This window comes from Bufo bufo, chromosome 1 (genome assembly GCF_905171765.1).
Source record: "Bufo bufo chromosome 1, aBufBuf1.1, whole genome shotgun sequence".
NCBI classification, from domain to species: Eukaryota; Metazoa; Chordata; class Amphibia; order Anura; family Bufonidae; genus Bufo; species Bufo bufo.
In genome coordinates, this window is record NC_053389.1 from 232,222,926 (window position 1) to 232,240,226 (window position 17,301).

Here is a 17,301-nt window from a genome sequence, read left to right on the forward strand (position 1 = left end):
TCTGCTCTCTCCCTGTTGGCTCCACAGTCCAGGGTTAAAGCCTACAAGATTCAGCCTAGAGGTGAGAAATCTACTTCTATAGCTGGCTCCTTCGGGGTGACCAGTGACAAGCTGCAAACAGCAAGTATTCAAGGGGACTAGCAAATGGCCGTACTCAAAGGCTTCCCAGGCACCTTTGGAATCAGGTGTAGGACACAGCTTCCGGCATCCACACCTCCAGTTTAAACCCTGAGGGCAGATAGGCCAACTGTCAGAAAAGCACTGGAAATAGAGGTTCAAGGATTCTGAAAACCACCTTTAACCCCTTAAGGACTCAGCCCTATTTCACCTTAAGGACTTGGCCATTTTTTGCAAATCTGACCAGTGTCACTTTATGTGGTGATAACTTTAAAACGCTTTTACTTATCCAGGCTATTCTGAGATTGTTTATTCGTCACATATTGTACTTCATAACACTGGTAAAATGTAGTAAAAAAAAAAATCATTTTTATTTATAAAAAAAAATACCAAATTTACCAAAATTTTGGAAAAATTTGCAAATTTCCAAGTATCAATTTCTCTACTTCTATAATACATAGTGGCATTCCAAAAATCCATATGGCATTCCTTTCCTTCTGCGCCCTACTGTGTACAGGTACAGCTGTTTACGACCACATATGGGGTGTTTCTGTAAACTAAAGAATCAGGACAATAAATTGAGTTTTGTTTGGCTGTTAAGGGTTAAATTTTCCATTTTAATCCATTTTTTCCCGAAACAAAGCAAGGGTTGCTTTGTTTCGGGAAAAAATGGATTAAAATGGAAAATTTGCCCAAAAATACCTGTTTTGGCACCGTTTTTATTTTCTATTATTTACAACGTTCATCTGACAGATTAGATCATGTACTACTTTTATAGAGCAGGTTGTTACGGACGTAGGGATACCTAATATGTTTACTTTTTTAAATTTATTTAAGTTTTACACAATAATATCATTTTTGAAACAAAACAAATCATTTTAGTGTCTCCATAGTCTGAGAGCCATAGTTTATTTTTTATTTTTTGGGCGATTGTCTTAGTTAGGGTCTCATTTTTTGCAGGATGAGATGACTGTTTTAATGGTATGATTTTTGGGTGCATATACCTTTTTGATAGCTTGCTATTACACTTTTTGTGATGTAAGGTGACAAAATCTGGCTTTTTTACACCATTTTTATTTTTTATTTTTACGTTGTTTACCTGAGGGGTTAGATCATGTGATATTTTTATAGAGCAGGTTCTTACGGACACGGCAATACCTAATATGTGTACCTTTTTTTATTTATTAAGGTTTTACACAATAATATCATTTTTTAAACCAAAAATACTTGTTTTAGTGTCTCCATAGTCTGAGAGCCATATTTATTTATTTTTTTGGGCCATTGTCTCATGTAGGGGCTAATTTTTTGGGGGATGAGACGACGGTTTGAATGGTACTATTTTGGCGTACATACGACTTTTTTGATCACTTTTATTACTTTTTTTGGAAGTAAGGTGAGCAAAATTTCTATTTCATCATAGTTTTTATTTTTATTTTTTTATGGCGTTCACCGTGTGAGGAATGTAACATGACCGTTTTATAGATCAGGTTGTTACGGACGCGGTGATATATAACATGTGTAGGGAATTTAATTTTTTGAATTTTTAATCCGGGATAAATGTGTTTTTTTTATTTTTACTTTTTTCACTTTTTTAACATTTTTTTTTACCCAGACCCACTTGGTTCTTGAAGATCCAGTGGGTCTGATGTCTGTATAATACAGTACAGTACACTATATAGTGTACTGCACTGTATTTTACTCACACATTGTCTGAACAGATCTCTGCCTTTAGCACAGATCTGTTCAGCACCATGGACAGCAGGATGCCTGAGAAGGCATCCTGTTGCCATGGGAACCTTCCCCGTCTGCCACAACTGAGCAGACGGGGAAGGGGAGGTATAGTGTCCCACTAGGTAAATGTGGGCACTACACAAGGGTCAATTGGGCCACGTTGTTCTCCACCTCCTGTGGGACAGCGGCACTGTATTTCACAGTACATTTTAATACATTTTAATATGTATTTTACATGTATTTTCCCTGTGATATGTGCAGCAGGCCTATTATGGTGTAGTTTAGCATCCTAGACACTAGAGGGAGCTAGGGAGCCCCTAGTATATATATTCAGACCCAGACAGGGAAGGGTCAGTCTGTGTAGTCAGGAGTCTGTGTAGAGACAGAAGGGAGTGTGCACCTTAGCCAGAGAGAAGTTGAGGGCCACATCCTGACATGCAGCTAGATATCCCAGGCTTCTAGTTGATACCAGGAGGCTAGTGAGTGTGAAGATCAGCCTGCCTGAAGTTCCTGAGCCTCTGTTAGCTCAGAAGATTCACCCCAAGAGAAGAGTTTGCCTCCTGGGAGAAACCTGCAGTTCCCTAACCAGAGCAGAGCAGAGCCATTGTTCCAGCTAGTCAAGTAAGCTGAAGGGCAGAAGGATCATTAAACTAAAGCAAGGGATATATACCTGAGGAGGATTGCTACCAAGGATAAAAGCCAGCATTAGGGCATATGGGCCTTGGGATACAGACAGACAGGATATCTGAGGAATAGTGCAGCCTGGTCTGTGAGTGATGTTTTTACCCTCTGAGTATCTTGCAAAGAACATTACCTGCCATTGATGTAAAGCCTGCTATTGATTACTGCTGCAAAGTGGAACTGAATTCAAACTGTATAAAGTTGAACTGTTTCCAGTAAAGAAAGTTTGGTTCACCACAACAACGTGTTCCTCACTTATTACCACTATCATCAACCGGTGTGCCACCGTTACAGGCACTGGCGTCACGAACCTTAAAGGGACCTTGCCCTAGGCACATTAAACACCTGCAACACCCAGGGCACCTCACCCACCATCAGGCCTGGTCCCTATATACAGAGAGTGCCCCAGAAGACTTCTGTGCCAGCCTCTCCATCACTGCTGTACGCTGCCCAGGGTCATCCTACAAACTGTGAGTAACCCATAGCAACCCTCGTTTGCCTAAGTAACCGTGACCTCACATTGCTATACCCTGCAGGTCTGCGTACCGCATATCTTGGCGTCACGAACAGGATTCATGGATTATTCCTACGCCATTTTGGAATTTAAAAAACTGGGTGCCGTTATCTGCTCATAGAGTGACTAAGCCCTACTTGTTTATTGAAGAAAAATTGCTGGGCCAAAGAATTGTAAAATTAGCGGTGTGAAACTGTATTGCATGGACTGTTTGCCGCTTATTTAAGCCGCCGCTTGCTGTCAGTGAATAGACAGCGTTATACTCAAAGATGGCCGCCTAAGCTAACTAAAATGAATTGCTGCGCCATCACTGTATCTTATTGGCGGGAAAAATTGGCGCCTTCTGCTAGGAGAGCGGGAAAGGCTGTATGTCCGCGCCACCACCCTGTCTACAAATTTGCATGTCTGATGAAATGTACTCGCCTCCCCCATGTTGGAGTACCTGGGGGGCAGCCTCCCGGAGCAGTGGGAGGTCGCAGGCGAGATACTGAGTGCCGCCCTGTCGCTCTCCAGAGAAGGATCGAGCATGTTGGAGAGTGAGGACTGCTCTGAATTATTGGCCGCACCTGTTGGATTAAAAAAGGATTTTGCTAATATGGAGCAAGAGGACGCTCCACCGGCCTACTCTCCGGGACCGGAGAGACCCACCTGCCTGCCGCCAGGATCACAGCCTGAACCCTACTTTGGCTCGTGGAGGGATTTTGTCAGGCCCAGTCTACAGTGGTCGGCACTGATGGCGGAGGTGCGGGAAGCCGCTATCAAGAAGACCACACGCACCAAGATATATTTTGAGGAGTTGGCAAAGAATGTCTATGAGCGCCACACCGACACCCAACCCCGCCTGGAAAGGAGAATGGGGGTGGTGATGGCCTTTGACAAGAACCGAGGCTTCGGTTTTATTAAAGACTATACGACCGGCAGGTATTTATATGTGAACCGAAGATCCGTCAAACTGAGTTACCTCCCTGAACATTTGCATAACCTCCGCGAGGGAGAGGAGGTAGAGTTCACCCCTGCCGAGGGCCTGCGAGGCCCCTACGCTACCGCCGTGACCCGTCCCAGACAGAAGTCCGAAGATTGGGAGGAGTCCGAGGAATGTGCCAGTCCGGAACGTGAACCGGAGCGCCCAGCAGAACCGGCGCACAATACGTTTCAAGAGCGGGGCTCTTTCATTGGCCCGAACGTGTTCTGGCAGCCTACTGTCGTGGAGAAATGGGTGAGGCCGTATCCTTCACCAGAACTGCCCCGTTGGGAGAAGACTATAAAGGAACTAGAAAATCTGGAGCGGTTTCATGCTGCACTGGACGTCTCTGAGCCAAAGGTAAGGGTGCCTATCCCTACCAGCCGATTATCTATTGTGACTGCTGCTGCTGTTGCGGCACCAGTGAAACTTACTTACGCTAGGCACCGTCGCGTACAGACCGTGACACCTGATTCCATGGAGCCTCCAACTGTAATGATGCCTAGGCCCATGCAGCCACCGACCATAATTACCCCTAGGCCTATGGGGCCTATACCAGTAAGGGGACCATTCATGCTTCAGCTGCCGCCCAATACTATTTTGTGGGCCCATCCTTATGTGGACCCTCGTGTCAGGCCCAGTTTGCCAGCAGAAAATGGGATGTGCCACTGATGTTCAAAGTGGAACTGATACACACCTGTGAGTAGGCCTGCTAGGCCATGATTCTGTTTTTATTTTACCAAGGGACCCTATTATTGCTGAGGATTTAACCCTTTCAGGACAGGAGTCCTTCGTTTTGGCCCTATGAGCTGCTGCCAGTTTCCCACGGCTCAGTGGTGATGGTAGGCCACTGAAAATAGCAAATGCTCCAAGGCCATCCAGTTTACAGGACCCCCTGCCTGCTTCAAAGAACTTAAAGCCAAGTTGTGCCTGTTATTTCATTTGCACTTAACCCTTTTAACCCCCTTTTCAGGTTGATTAAGGGACATTACAGCACTTATTTTATATGCCATTTTAAATTATGTGGACTTTTATATGCAGCTCATACTTCAAGAAAATGTTCCCAGAGATGACTCTAATTTATGTGGGCCTCTGAGATGCTGTTTTATTATGGACAATTATACTTCAATCTTATTATGGACTATCCTGGTATCCCTGATACGCTGCACCAGGTCAGCGCCCCCTGTTCCCTTATACTATCCTAGAAGAGAACGATGCCCCTTTTCACCGGACTTGTTCCTTAGCCAGCGGAGCTGCCTGATATATATATATATATATATATATATATATATATATGTGTATTTGCAAATGTAGATGTGTGTTCCTGTTTGCAGTATTTTTGTCTTTCAGGTGCAGTTTCCCAGCTGGACAGGGCCCCTTGTGTTGCACCGAGGACGGGCAACATTACAGCAACGGGGTATGTAGTGTCCCACTAGGCAAATGTGGGCACTACACAAGGGTCAATTGGGCCACGTTGTTCTCCACCTCCTGAGGGACAGTGGCACTGTATTTCACACAACATTTTAAGGCATTTTAATATGTATTTTATGTGTATTCTCCCTGTGATATGTGCAGCAGGCCTATTATGGTGTAGTTTAGCATCCTAGACACTAGAGAGAGCTAGGAAGCCCCTAGTATATATATTCAGACCCATACAGGGAAGGGTCAGTCTGTGTAGTCAGGAGTCTGTGTAGAGACAGAAGGGAGTGTGCACCTTAGCCAGAGAGAAGCTGAGGGCCACATCCTGACATGCAGCTAGATAGCCCAGGCTTCTAGTTGATACCAGGAGGCTAGTGAGTGTGAAGATCAGCCTGCCTGAAGTTCCTGAGCCTCTGTTAGCTCAGAAGATTCACCCCAAGAGAAGAGTTTGCCTCCTGGGAGAAACCTGCAGTTCCCTAACCAGAGCAGAGCAGAGCCATTGTTCCAGCTAGTCAAGTAAGCTGAAGGGCAGAAGGATCTTTAAACTAAAGCAAGGGATATATACCTGAGGAGGATTGCTACCAAGGATAAAAGCCAGCATTAGGGCATATGGGCCTTGGGATACAGACAGACAGGATATCTGAGGAATAGTGCAGCCTGGTCTGTGAGTGATGTTTTTACCCTCTGAGTATCTTGCAAAGAACATTACCTGCCATTGATGTAAAGCCTGCTATTGATTACTGCTGCAAAGTGGAACTGAATTCAAACTGTATAAAGTTGAACTGTTTCCAGTAAAGAAAGTTTGGTTCACCACAACAACGTGTTCCTCACTTATTACCACTATCATCAACCGGTGTGCCACCGTTACAGGCACTGGCGTCACGAACCTTAAAGGGACCTTGCCCTAGGCACATTAAACACCTGCAACACCCAGGGCACCTCACCCACCATCAGGCCTGGTCCCTATATACAGAGAGTGCCCCAGAAGACTTCTGTGCCAGCCTCTCCATCACTGCTGTACGCTGCCCAGGGTCATCCTACAAACTGTGAGTAACCCATAGCAACCCTCGTTTGCCTAAGTAACCGTGACCTCACATCGCTATACCCTGCAGGTCTGCGTACCGCAGAGGGAGGAGGTATCCCTTCCTCTGTCACCCCATCCTGTTCGGGGGCTGCAAAGGCACAGCAGCCCCCCGATGGGAGAGGGAGGAAGCTCCCTCCCTCTTCACCTCTTCCATACAGCGGTCCCTACGGACCGCGGCATGGAAGGGGTTAAAACGGCGGACATCTGCACAGATGTCTGCCGTTTGTATCGGAGTGTCAGCAATGAGCTGACACTCTGATTCAACCGCTCAGCCATCCTGAAAATAAACGGCCGCACGCCTCCCGCCCGCCTCCCGCACCGCCCGCAATCCTTCCCCCCCGCTGCGCCCGCAGGCACAAAAACACAGAGGGCTGCAGAGGGGGATCACGGACCGCAGGGATCATAAACTTGCATAAGCACTAAAAACCGCAGGTCTGAATTGACCTGCGGTTTGTACCGATCGGCAATGGTCACAGGACCCCCCTAGGCATTGTCACAGGGTGCCTGCTGAATGATTTCAACAGGCACCCTGTTCCGATCACTGCCGGCCGTGCGGCAGTGATCAAAACTACACAGGACGTACCGGTACGCCCAGGGTCCTTAAGGACTCGGGAAACAGGGCGTACCGGTACCTAAGGGGTTAATTCAGGTTATAATAAGGCGAGAGTTAATACCAGCCTAAGGCCTCATGCACACGACCATGGTGTGTTTTGCGGTCCGCAAACCGTTGATCCGCAAAACACGGATGGCATCCGTGCGCGTTCCGTAATTTGCGGAACGGCACGGGCAGCCTTCTATAACTGCACTGGCGCACACTATAAATAGAATTATTACTACCAGGGGCATTATGGTGGGCTTTATTGCAACTGGGGGACTATGGGAGCATTATTACCGTACTTCTGCGACACAATTACTGTTGGGGGCACTGTAGTAGCACTATTACTACTAAGTGCACTCTGGCACAGAATTATCACTATTGTTGGGATTTTTGGGAGCACTATTACTGTGGGGGCACCCTGGCACAGTATCAGCTTAGCACAGTTGTTTTTGGGGGACATTATGGTTACACTATTAGTGTCAGGGAAACTATTTGCTGGGTGCAGTTATTTTTTAGAGCATTGTGTTCCAATAATTATTGAAGGGGGCGCTATCTGTGTGTAACTAGTATTTTCAGGGGGTTTATCAGTTTATGTAGGATAATTTTGGGGGTGCATGATGGGATGTTGAGAAGGTGGGAGGATGATGGAAAAGTAGGAAACTAAGATGTCTGTCAAACTCTGCAGAGAGAAGAGATGGCTGAAAGAAATCATCATGGCGGTCTGGTCTTAATGGAGAAGATAAAGAAAGAGAACATCTACATCAAAGGAGACATCACTGGATGTAAGAGGTATGTGGGGCTGTATTAGGCTACTTTCACATCTGCGTTAGTGATTCTGGCAGTCTGTTCCAGCTGAGAACAGCCTGCCGGAATTCACTGGATCCGGCACTGCAGACTGAATGCCCGCCGCCCCATCAACTAAAATGGGGTACGACAGAGATCCGCCCACAATTGGGGGAGGGGGGCACTTTTTTGATGTTTCCCTAGAAACTGCCCTGCCTCGAACCACCATCTGGCCTATGTCCCTTACACCAGAGTGTGCCCCAGAGAATTCCTGTGCCGTTCTCCTCATCACTTGTGCAGGCCTGCCCAGGGACGACATAACCGTGAGTAACCAGAACTGTATTTACCTCGGCTCACCTAATGCTCACACCGTGACCTCACATATAATTCCCCTGTCGGTCTGGCTCACTGCATGTGTGTTTGTATGTGTGTGGGGGTGTCATGTGCTAACTTTCCTTATTTTTTTGGGGCGTAGGTAAGTTGCAAATTTTGTAGCTCTTGGCAGTTTGCCGCAAAATTTTCGTGATGGTAAGCAGGCAGATATCAGCAGTGACATGATTTATTTATGGGCCTTAGTCTACATGCACACGACCGTATGTGTTTTGTGGTCCGTAAAAAAACCGGATGCCATCCGTTTTTTTGCGGATCCATTGTAACAATGCCTAAAATGGACAAGAATAGGACATGTTCTATTTTTTTTGCGGTGCTACGGAACAGACATACTGATGCGGACAGCACGCGGTGTCCTGTCTGCATTTTTTGAGGACCCATTGAAATGAATGGGTCCGCATCCTATCCGCAAAAAAACTGAATGGACACAGAAACAAACAACGTTCGTGTGCATGTAGCCTTAGCCAGAGAAGTGAGGAAATCCTCCATGCCTCGTTCATTTTGACAAAAGTGATGTTTTGGACACTGGCGGAGGCTAGGTAAGAGAGAACAGAGAGTGCATGGGGTTAAGGGACAGGGTATGTGCCAGCCAGAAAAAGGCCAGAGTCCAAGTAGGACTGAACCTGGGTCTTGAGGGGTTAGGTCTTTGTTTACTAATTAGACTCAGGCTGGCATGCGGTGTGGTGCATGAAAGAATTGCCCCATCATGTTGTTCATACTGAACTGGCTGCTGCTGAGGTGGCTTCTGCTGCTTGTGATAGCAGAGACAGCACGAAATGGGTGACTCTACAGGTCGAGGAGAGGTGCCTCAGACAGACAAGTGAAGGTGTCTGTTCACCGAAAACGGCAAGCGTACACAGTGTTTCCTGGAAATAAAGTGATTTGGCCACCCTTTGAGCAAGAAGAAACCACATTCTCCAATTTTGCTTCATAGCAAGAGTCTACAAACATACAATATCATAGTGACAAAAAGCCTTTATAGAAAATTATACCAAGAGGATTACCCAGTATTTCACCCTCCACCTGAGACATTTACTAATCTATTTACACGACTTTTGTGGCATAAACAGGTGCCATTTGTGCAGCAAAATTTGTGACATTTCCCTCTTTACATTACTTTTCCAAAGTGCCGAGAAAAAGGGGCATGATGTGAGGAGGGAAGTGAACAGGCCAGAAGGCCCTGCTTATTTATTCATCTCCACGCTGGTTTTTAGCGAGGAAAATGGCTTAAACCTACACCAGCAAGCGGGCTGGAGTAGAGTTAATTCTGCTGCATGGCCTCCTGTTGGAAAAGTCAAATTTATATAGAGGCCTTCGCCACTACATAACTTTGGCGCTTCCTCCAGCAGCACGGAGGGACTTGGGACTGGAATGGAAAACGCTGGTTTTGATAAATGTCCCCCAAAATGTTTGTAACCAGTTGCAGTCGCAAGAAATCCAACACGGCTGAATTTCTTGCGACTGCCACAGCCATCCTATTCATTTCTCTGAACTCACCGCTGCTCAGTGATCCTGGCCGCGACAGGTGTCGTGCGACCAGTGTCGTTGTGTAGCCCTAGCCTTAGCGATAATCTGAATAATCTTGGAACAAGCAGATAGTAGATGAATAATCTCAAACCAGTTATATGATGCCCTCATTGTATCAGAACCCTGTATCAGTATACCTCTTGTTGAAGATTCACAAGAATCCAACTATGCCTCCAGGTAAGCCTACTGTTTTTAGGTGCAAAAAACTTTACTGAAATTGTTTGTCATTACACAGAGGGACATTTATCAACACCAGTATGCTAAAAAAAAAAAAATATCAAAAATTCACAAAGTTTGGTGCACGACTTGCTTATGCAGAACTATGCAACTTTTTGGGGGGTTTTACATTCCACTTGCTACTTTTCCAAAAAAACTGCTGCAGCAGGTGTGAGGAATATGGATTATTATTTACTGTCAGCCATGTTCCCACACCCACCATTTACTGAAAGGTAGCACAGGTAGTGAGCTCCACAGGGGGACCCTGCTTCAAAGCCAGCAGATGGCAGAGGACCTCTAGCAGTCCACCAGTGTTTACAACTTTTAACACTTCCATTCAGCCAGCCAGGAACCCAGCTAATGGAACAGGAAAGACCTCACTGCAGGAGGTCTAGTCCATTCCCCAGTTCAATGGAAATTATCAAACTTTCTGGGGCTGGCAGTACATAAGGAATTATGAATCACCCGGCCATCACAGGCACAAAGCGGATACATATTTGTGTCCCTGTGGCCACGATGAACAGGCCCGTGGTCATGGTTTGGTGGTGGGATGCCAGGGAAGGGAGATATACATATCTCCCCATAGAAACTAAATAACGGTACCATGCTTGGACTCTACTTGTAGCCGGAACCCAGGCGAGTCTGTTGGTCCCAGAACCATCTCCCTGTGGCCTTCTGGTCTGGAGCTATGAACCCTAAAGGGTTTTGTGGGTTATTGAGCTGCCAGGATCAGCAGGGAGGGGGGACCCTTCCCAGAGGTGGGGCCGGCTATAGTTTAAAAGGCTTGTGCCAGCAAGCAGGCGTGTCTTTTCTCTGAAGGAGGGTCACAACGTGCCATGTGTTTAGAGGGACCTGCAACCTGCTGACATTAGTGCCCTCCATGTGAACTCATCATAACCAAAAAGGACTCATCCATCTAGTAAACTGACTTTTGTACCATACCACCTGTATTTGTAACCTACGACCACTGTATATATTCCTTGTGTGTATAGTGTTATTTCTAGTGAGCCCTTAATGCGATTGAATACATCATTTAGTATTGTGCTGTCTTGTATCTCGATCATGAATCCCCACGTCCATGTTTCAGCCTAGCAATACGCTACGGCGGGTTGGTTTCTTACCCTATATAATCCCGTTATCGTACTGGGCTTATATCAAACAAGGAACTGGTGGCAGTCTTTCCGGGCTGAGAACGCACTGTTTCACTGGGGCAGTGAAAAGGCTCTTTCAGCTTGTTGCCTCTCTGTGCCCGTGTGGACAGGAGGAATGTCATGCCCCACTCTGACGATGTGCGGAGGTCAGCCAGGATTGCAGCACCAGTTTAGTTTTTGTTTTGATGCCGTGCTGGATCCGCCTCGCATCAGGTGCACTGGGTGGAGTCATTAGTTTAAATGGTCTCCAGCTAAGTGCTCTGAGCGGATTATACTGTTCATTTTGGTCTGGGACGTTTGGAGGGAAGGTTGGCTGTCAGTTCCTGCTCTCAGAAGATAAGTGTCATTTCTTGTTTGGTTGTTTATGTCATCTATCCCATCCAGGTTCTGTGCGAGCAGGCTGCTCCTTTCTCCCCACTTCACCATCTCAGGGAGTTCAGGGTTCTGTCAGTCTAGGCTGGAGGACACAGCAAACCTACCTTCAAGGTCTGCCTGTGGGCTGAGCAGTGCAGGGAAAGAGGTCAATGATAAACTAGGAGGTGACCCTTCCCCTGTCTCTCGTCCAGAGCCTGGTTGGTGTGTTATCTGTTATACTGTGCACGTCCGCCGTGACATTATAATCCACCATACTGTGACTGCCATTGCTCAGCGTTTATGTGATGGCGTCAATTTATGCACTGGTTGACGGCATGCAGGGTTTGTCCCTGGAGGTTGCGGATCTGCGTAGGTCGGTCACACAGTGTCAGAGGGTGTTGGCTTCAGGTACAGGTCAAATTGTTGGGGCGCCTAAAGTCGCTCTTCCTGAGAAATTTGCAGGGGGTACTGATGATTTTTTCAGTTTCAAAGAGTCATGTAATTTGTACTTTCGATTGTGCCCATTTTCATCAGGTAATGAGGATCAGAGGGTGGGTATCATCATGTCTTTGCTGAAAGGGGACGCGCAATCCTGGGCTTTTTCCCTCCCGCCCGGTTCTCTGGCTCTCCGGTCGGTGGAGTAATTTTTTAAAGCCCTGGGATTGATTTACGATGACCCAGATCAAGTTTCGATGGCAGAGTCAAAATGACGTAACTTACTACAGGGTAAACCTACTGCTGAGGTTTACTGCACAGAGTTTAGGAGGTGGGTTACTGAGTCGGGGTGGAACGACCCCGCGTTACGTAGCCAGTTTTGTCAGGGGTTATATGAAAGGTTGAAAGATGCTCTGACTTTTCATGAATACCCAGATACTTTGGAAAACGCAATGTCTTTGGCGATACGTTTGGATAGACGTATCAGAGAGAGGTGTAAGGGTCCCTCTGTGCAGGGGATTCCTCCCGCGTGTGATTTTGTTTCACCAGCTGCCCAGGGAAAAACTCCCCTCACACTTGGTAGTATGAATGGTGTGGTGGAGCAGACTGGTATGCAAGTTCCCTGCAGTTCCCATTTTCTCCTTTCAGCTATGGTGGCGCTAGAGTCTAGAAATGTGTTTGTTGATGTTTTTCTTGATTGTGGTGCTGGGGTAAATTTAATTGACTTTCTGTTTCTTGAGGGTTTGGGACTAAGTATTTGCACGTTAGAGAACGAGATTCGTGTTTTTGCTATTGATTATTCCCCTCTTTCTCAAGGGAGCCTTACTCACGTTGTTCATGGTGTTCATTTAAGGATGGGTGATTCACATGCTGAGATTATTTCCTGTTTCGTCATGAAGGATTTGCCAGCTCCAATAGTTTTGGGGTTGCCATGGTTGTCTAGACATAACCCAATTATAGACTGGCAAGCGAGACAAATCATTGGTTGGAGCAAGTTTTGTTCGGATAATTGTCTTGTCACATCTATTTCTGAAGTGTCCGTTACGGCCTTGCCTCAGTATCTCTCGGATTTTTCGGAGTTTTTTTTGGAGGGTGGGGCTCAGGAATTGCCCCCTCATCGTGACTATGATTGTCCTGTGAATCTCATTCCGGGGGCTAAGTTGTCTAAGTCTCGGCTCTACAACCTCTCTCAACCCGAGAGAGAGGTCATGCAAAAGTATGTCGCCGAGAGTTTGGCAAAGGGTCATATTAGACCATCTAAGTCTCCAGTGGCTGTAGGTTTGTTCTTCGTGAAGAAGAAAGATGGATCACTGAGACCGTGTTTGGATTTCCGGGAGCTGAACCGTATTACAGTCCGGGATCCATATCCCCTGCCTTTGATCTCTGATCTTTTTGATCAGATTGTTGGAGCCAAGGTGTTCTCCAAGTTGGATTTGAGAGGAGCATACAATCTGATCAGGATCAAGCAGGGCGATGAGTGGAAAACGGCCTTCAATACGTACGAGGGTCATTTTGAGAACCTGGTAATGCCTTTTGGGTTGACGAATGCGCCAGCGGTATTTCAGCGATTCGTCAATGATATTTTTCATCATTTGGTGGGGAGGTTTGTAGTAGTCTACCTAGATGACATTTTAATTTATTCTCCTGATCTGAAGACCCATCAGGATCATGTGAGACAGGTTTTGACGATCCTTCAGGAGAATAAGTTATACGCTAAATTGGAGAAATGTTTGTTTGCAGTGCAAGAGCTTCCATTCTTGGGATACATGCTTTCTGATTCTGGTTTTCGTATGGACCCCGAAAAGGTCCGGGTGGTTCTGGAGTGGGACCGACCGGAGAATCAGAAAGCTTTGATGCGATTTTTGGGGTTTACGAATTATTATAGAAAATTTATTTCGAATTATTCCACGCTAGTCAAACCTCTTACTGATATGACCAAGAAGGGCGCTGATGTCTCTGTCTGGTCGGATGAGGCATTGCAGGCCTTTTCGGCTATTAAGGAGTGTTTTGCGTCTGCTCCCATTCTGGTGATGCCGGATGTATCTCAGCCATTCGTGGTCGAGGTTGATGCATCAGAGGTGGGGGTTGGGGCGGTGCTTTCGCAGGGTCCTTCTCCTGGCAAGTGGGTCCCGTGTGCCTTCTTCTCCAGGAAGCTCTCAGTCGTCGAGAGGAATTATGATGCTGGAGATAGGGAGTTGTTGGCGATCAAGTTGGCCTTTGAAGAATGGCGTCACTGGTTAGAGGGGGCTTCTCACCCCGTTACTGTGTATACAGACCATAAGAATTTGGCTTACCTGCAATCTGCCAAGCATCTGAACCCTAGACAGGCCAGATGGTCATTGTTTTTTACCAGGTTCAATTTTGTGGTTACCTTTCGCCCAGGGGTCAAGAACGTCAAGGCAGATGCCTTGTCTCGCAGCTTCCCTGGGGGAGGTGATTCAGAAGATCCAGCGCCGATTTTGGGGGATGGAGTGGTGGTCTCCGCTCTGTACCCTGAATTGGAGATGGAGGTTTTGGGAGCTCAGGAGGGGGCTCCTGGTTCGTGTCCCCCAGGGAGGTTGTTTGTTCCTGAGGGCCTACGATACAAGGTGTTTAAGGAACATCACGATACAGTTCTCGCTGGACATCCTGGTGGTAAGTCCACCTGTGATCTGGTATCCCGGAGGTTCTGGTGGCCAGGGTTGCGTAAGAGTATTGAGAATTACGTGATAGCGTGTGAAACCTGCGCTCGGTCTAAGGTTGCTAATACTCGACCGCCTGGTTCACTTCTTCCATTGTCTATTCCATCTCGTCCTTGGAAGCATTTGTCCATGGACTTTATTACAGACCTACCGAGTTCCTCCGGGAGAACAGTGATTTTAGTGGTAGTCGATCATTTCAGTAAAATGGCTCACTTTATACCACTAACAAGTCTGCCTAACGCTAAGACTCTTGCGCAGATTTTTGTGGATAATATTGTGAAATTGCACGGTATTCCTTCGGATGTGGTCTCTGATAGGGACCCACAGTTTGTCTCCAGGTTTTGGAGGGCGTTCTGCTCTCGACTTGGCATTCAACTTTCTTTCTCGTCGGCTTTTCATCCACAGTCGAATGGTCAGACGGAGCGTACCAATCAAAACCTGGAGACCTACTTGAGGTGCTTTGTGGCTGAGAATCAGGAGGACTGGTCCTCATTCTTGTCCATAGCAGAATTTGCATTGAATAACCGTAGGCAGGAGTCCACGGGTAAGTCGCCATTTTTTGGCGCATACGGTTTCCATCCTCAGTTTGGTACCTTTTCTGGGTCTGGTTTCTCCGGGATGCCAGAGGAGGAGAGATTCTCTTCTGCCTTATCCTCTATCTGGCAGAGGATTCAAGGGAATTTGGAGAGGATAGGTGAGAGGTATAAACGAATGGCTGACAGGAGATGTGTGACTGGTCCGGACCTGTGTGTGGGTGATCTGGTGTGGTTGTCCACTAGGAATATCAAGTTGAGAGTGCCATCTTGAAAACTGGGTCCAAGATTTGTTGGTCCGTATAAAATTTCTGCGGTGATCAATCCTGTGGCGTTTCGACTGGATCTGCCGCAGACTTGGAGGATCCATGATGTCTTTCACAAGTCTTTACTAAAAAAATATGTTAAACCGGTGGTACCATCGCCATTGCCTCCTCCTCCTGTTCTAGTCGAGGGAAACTTGGAGTTCGAGATCTCCAGGATTCTCGACTCGAGAGTTCTGCGGGGTTCCCTCCAGTACCTGGTGCACTGGAGGGGATACGGTCCTGAGGAGAGGATGTGGGTTCCGGCGTCAGATGTCAACGCCAGCCGACTGGTGAGGGCCTTTCATAGGTCCCATCCAGATAAGGTTGGTCCAGGGTGTCCGGAGGTCACCCGTAGAAGGGGGGGTACTGTCATGCCCCACTCTGACGATGTGCGGAGGTCAGCCAGGATTGCAGCACGAGTTTAGTTTTTGATTTGATGCGGTGCTGGATCCGCCTCGCATCAGGTGCACTGGGTGGAGTCATTAGTTTAAATGGTCTCCAGCTAAGTGCTCTGAGCGGATTATACTGTTCATTTTGGTCTGGGACGTTTGGAGGGAAGGTTGGCTGTCAGTTCCTGCTCTCAGAAGATAAGTGTCATTTCTTGTTTGGTTGTTTATGTCATCTATCCCATCCAGGTTCTGTGCGAGCAGGCTGCTCCTTTCTCCCCACTTCACCATCTCAGGGAGTTCAGGGTTCTGTCAGTCTAGGCTGGAGGACACAGCAAACCTACCTTCAAGGTCTGTCTGTGGGCTGAGCAGTGCAGGGAAAGAGGTCAGGGATAAACTAGGAGGTGACCCTTCCCCTGTCTCTCGTCCAGAGCCTGGTTGGTGTGTTATCTGTTATACTGTGCACGTCCGCCGTGACAAGGAATCTGTGAAAACTGTACCAAGACTGACCTTACCTGCTCCTCCAGAAGGGCGTAACGTCACACCTTTGTAACCAGTGACCATACAGTATCTCGTGAGCTTGACGTAGTTTATGTCAAGCGGGCACGAGGGGTGGTATTCGTCACAGCAGGGCCAGGCATTGCTTTCTTGGTACAGTATAGATTTCAGTTCTGGAGCACGGACATGCATATGGCACCACAATTTTTAAGAGTTATGCACTTTTTAATAGTTGTGGTGCATCTGACTCCTTCAGGGAATAGATTAGAAATGTCCCTCACTATTTACCAACAAATATACATCATATGTCCAGGATATTTCTGACTAGTTATAGAAACTGGACAAAGTTCGGTTGGGAAGAATGTGTTACTTGTGACATGAGATGCTGTCATCGTAATTCATACGATTTCCTTCTTCTTGTGTGGTTCCAAATCAATTAGAAGTATAAGTATGTGCATGCCATACAGCTTTCATAATGAGACCAGACACACTAGGTGGTTTCATGGGAAAGCACTTTCTCATCCCCCTGAGCAAGACCCCTGTTTATTTAAAAATACATTCACATATATAGCAGACATGACATCACAAAAGGGGTGTTGCCAAAGAAGAGACTATTGGCTCCTTAACCTGATAGGAGTGGTTTCAGCAACTTCAACTCTGAGTTCATAGGTATATTTGAAATCTGTAATGTAATCCCCATTTTCCTCCTCCCTTATTGATCTTCTCATATATATGGTTTGCGGCCATCTAGTGGACAAAAATGTGTACTACAGAATGTTCACACCACATACACATAGAGAAACAAAGTCCATCTCTCACAAATCCCTCCTTTTGCGGGAAATAGACCAAAGGTGAACAGGCAAAGTGAGGTACTCTACCAACGCCCTAAACAGCGAAAAGCTAGACTTTCCTTATTGCTTCACCAGATCCCCTCAAC